Source organism: Cavia porcellus, unplaced genomic scaffold (genome assembly GCF_034190915.1).
Source record: "Cavia porcellus strain 051 isolate PalLab524CR breed Dunkin Hartley unplaced genomic scaffold, mCavPor4.1 scaffold_19, whole genome shotgun sequence".
Taxonomy (NCBI): domain Eukaryota; kingdom Metazoa; phylum Chordata; class Mammalia; order Rodentia; family Caviidae; genus Cavia; species Cavia porcellus.
In genome coordinates, this window is record NW_026947502.1 from 53090762 (window position 1) to 53094782 (window position 4021).

The following is a 4021-nucleotide window of genomic DNA, read 5'->3' on the forward strand; positions in this document are numbered from 1 at the left end:
CCTCTTGAGGAACAGGCAGAAGCAAGGAAATGAGAGAGAAGCTGACCAACTTTGTGACAGGAATTTATGTTTGGTGAGATGTCCTCCCAGGCTGCAAGTTCATTTCTGGAAGAACAGATGAGAGACAAGAGTCCCAGTTGCCCTGATTATGGTGACCTTTTTATGACAAAGAGGACCTTTGAAAATCATATACTGGCCCTCGACCTGGATGTGGGATGTGGGTTTCCAGTGACCCAGGTGAAGAAGGGAACCCAGTCTGGCCTAGTCTGAGTCCATCAGACCAATGAAAAGGTTATTTGGATCCAGGTTGAAGTTTTCCAGATGTTTTATTTTTATTTTTTAGTCTGAATGGGCATTATTTTTAGTGTCCATAGCCCTTATAACTCACATATTCATTTTTGTCCAGAGAGTATAGTCATTTGTCAGACTGGATCTTATTGTGACTGTCAGGTGCTTTTGTGCAATAAAGGTTGCGTTTATCATTGGTGGCTTTCAAGGGCCTTAGGACCAAAGAGGTGTAGATCCCGAGAGCTGCATAGAGTCCCTAATAAAAGTCTGAAGAGCTTTATCAGACTTTTGGGTAACAGTAGTAACTAACATGTGGATGGGCTTGACACCTTTGAGAAGTGAATGAAGGATTAAAATTTTTCCCATTTTGTGAGTTATCTTTTTCCTTTGCTGTTAATGAGTTTTGCTGTCCAAAATATTTTTAATAAAATGAGATACCAGTTGTTAATTTTTGTAGTATTTCCCATGAGATTTGGGTTTGATTTATGAAATCTCTGCCAATACCTATGTCTTCAAGAGTTCTACCTACTTTTTATTCCAGAAGATTTAATGTTTCTGTTTTAATATTTAGATCTTTGATTCATTTTAATTTTATTTTTGTGCATGATGATAGACACGGTCAATTTTTAGTTATCACCATGTGGGAAGTCAGATTTTCCAACACATATATTAAAGAGGCCATTTTTCTTCCAGTATATATTTTGGTCCCTTTTCCAAAAGGTAAATGAGTATGTTTGGTACTGAGTCTTTATCTTCTCATCTATTTCACTGATTCTCTGGTGTGTTTTTTTCTATTTGTACCATGATGTTTTTGTTTGTTTGTTTACTGATAATAGCTCTATAGAATAACCTCAAGTCAAGAATTTCAATGCTTCCTGCCTTGCATTTGTTGTCCAGAATTGTTTTGGCTATTTTAGGTCTCTTCTGGTTTGAAATGTATTTCATGTTTATGTTCTCTAATTCTATGAGGTATATTTTTTTTATTTTAATTGGAATTGCATTATTTGTGTAACAATTTTAGTTGTATGGCCTTTTTCACTATATTGGTTCTTCCCATCCAAGAGCAAGGAATATTTTGCAATTCTCTAATATTATCTGTTGTAGTCAGGGATTTTACACAGGGAACAATTAGGCTCAGGACATGGAGTTTATAATATTTTTATAATGGTCACCACAAGTTAACACAGGAAAATGCAGGAAATCTATCCACAACACCAAAGACATAGATTATTTAGTCAAGAGTCTAAACCCCACGGCAGTGTTCCACATGAGTCCAGATAAAAACCCAGAGCTCAGGACAATGCCTCCACGAGTCCAACTGGAGGTCCAGAGCCCACAAGAAGGCCTCATGCCAGTCTCTTTTACGGATCTGTGCTGGGAAGACCCAAGGGTCAGCGGTGGAAGCCAGAAAGTCTATGCCAGCAGGATGAAGGAACTGTGCTAGTGGGATGAGGGTTCTATGCTGGAGCTGAGAAGTCACACTCACAACAAAGACCAGGGCTATCCTGAAAGGTACCACAGCTGTCCTCAGCGACATGGAGCCCCGAGCTCCTCCGACGACAAGCACAGTCGGGTATGTGCCAGGAAGCAGTGTGATGAGTTCATCCTGGAGACCAAGCATCACATGTCTTCCCCTCCGGAGCCAAGAAGCAATGCTCGATGTGAGGACCAAAGCTTCTCCAGGAGAACCAACAGCTCAGACAGCAACTCGTAGGTGAACCCTCAATGCCTACTTAACGCCTCAACCCTCTCAAACCTCCCTTCTTCTCTAACTATTTATCCTGGCAACCCTCCTCAAGTGGAGAATCTTCTCTCAATGCATGCTGATGTAATCCAGCTGGCATTAAGTTAACCACCAGTTCTCAATCTATAACATTATCTTTAATCCCACTCTTCAGAGTATTGTAGCTTTCAATGTAAAGTTCATTTATTTTGTTAGATTGATTACTGAGTACTTTGGTTTTGGATGTTAAAGTGAAAAATGTTTTCCTAATTTCAACCTCAGTGGTTTTGTCATTTGTATTCTGGATTACTACTGATTTTTGAGTGCTGATTTTGTGTCCAGCCATGCTACTGAATTTGGTTAGTAAATCTAGAATTCTTTTGGTGTAGTGTTTTAGGATCTTCTATGTAGAGTATCATGTCACCCACAAATAACTTTTTAACTTCTTCCTTGTCTATCCTTATTCCTTTTGTTTTCTTCTCTTGTTTAATTACTCTGGATAATGTTTCCCAAACAATATTGTATAAGGGTGGTGGAGGTGGATTCTCATCTTTTTCTTGATTTTAAAGCAAAAGCTTTCAATTTTGACCATTTGGTATGATATTGGCTGCTGGTTTTTCATAGATGATTTTTATCAGATTGAAATAAAGACCATTCATTCTAATTTTCTATGGGGCATTTACCATGAGTGGGTATTTTTCTGTATCTATTAAGAAGATCACATGAAGTTTCTCATTGACTCTGCTGACATGGTGTATTAAATTTACCAATTTGCACATTTGAGCTATCCCTGCATTCCTGGAATGAATCCCACTTGGTCGTGATGATATTCTTTTTTGTTTGTTTATTTCTAATTGTTTTTTATTTTATTTAAAGAAAGAAAGAAGAGAAAATTTAAAAAAAACAAAATAGGAAAAATGAGAAAAAAGTAGAATACAGAATTTTAAAAAAATTGTCATAACATCACTAGTTGATACTCACATACCGTCATCTTAACAATAGCTGTTAAAGTTAAAAAATCAAAGCATAAAAGTGGCTATACACTCAGACATTGACAGTGCAACCTCTTCTGTCCAATGATTTAATAGAAGTTTAGTAATGTGGTCATCTATCTTACATACTATACATACCGTTATATCCTTTAGAACACTTTCCTTTCACTTTTACAATTATCTGTTATACATTTTGGATCCCATTATTCTGTCAATTCTTTTTATATTTTACACTAGAGAGATAATATGATATTTACTAATGTGAGTCTTGTTTAAAAATATGGAACGCTTCACAAATTTGCGTGTCATCCTTGCACAGGGGCCATGTTGATCTTCTCTGTATTGTTTCAGTTTTAGTATATGTGCTGCTGAAGCGAGCACTGTGATAATATTCTTGATTATTTGCTGCATTCTACTTGCTAGCATCTTATTGAGGACTTTTGTGTCTATGTTCAATAGGGCAATTGACTTGTACTTCTTTTTTCTAGTTGAATCTTTCTCTGGTTTTGGTATCAAGGTAAAATTTCCTCCAGGAAGGAAATAGGGTATATTCCTTCCTTTTCAATTTCACTACAGAGTCTGAGGGGAAATGACATTAGATTTTTTTGAAGTTTCTTATACAATTCAGCTGTAAATCTATCAGGACCTGGGCTCTTCTTTGTTGGTAAATTTTAATTATAGTTTTTATTTCATTAACTGCCATTGTGTTATTTTGGTTTTTTATATCTTCTTGATTCATCTTTGGTAATTCATATGTATCCAGAAATCTGTCCATTTTTTCTGTGTTTTTCATCTTCTTAAAGTTTCTTGAAGTAAGACTACTTCAGAGAGCTACATGTGGTACAGCAACCTGCCATGATAAAAGAATATAGTGTATATGCCCAAGATGGGTTACAGGGCAGCAGCCAATTAGTAGAAGTAGCACTGAATAGTGTTTTCAGAATGGCCTCTTGCAAACCTACTAATAAAACAATTGCAAAGGATACTTGTTGTTTCTGGGAAATTATGGGGTTTCTGC

At 36.6% G+C, this 4021-nt stretch overlaps 1 non-coding gene across 1 annotated transcript; it reads right to left on the bottom strand.

Annotated features, from left to right (window-relative positions):
• Positions 1–3277: 3277 nt before the first annotated feature.
• LOC111756031 (U6 spliceosomal RNA) lies at positions 3278–3384 on the bottom strand. The gene has a single exon (XR_002790537.1). It is a non-coding gene; the product is annotated as a U6 spliceosomal RNA (small nuclear RNA).
• Between the last annotated feature and the right edge of the window lie 637 nt (positions 3385–4021).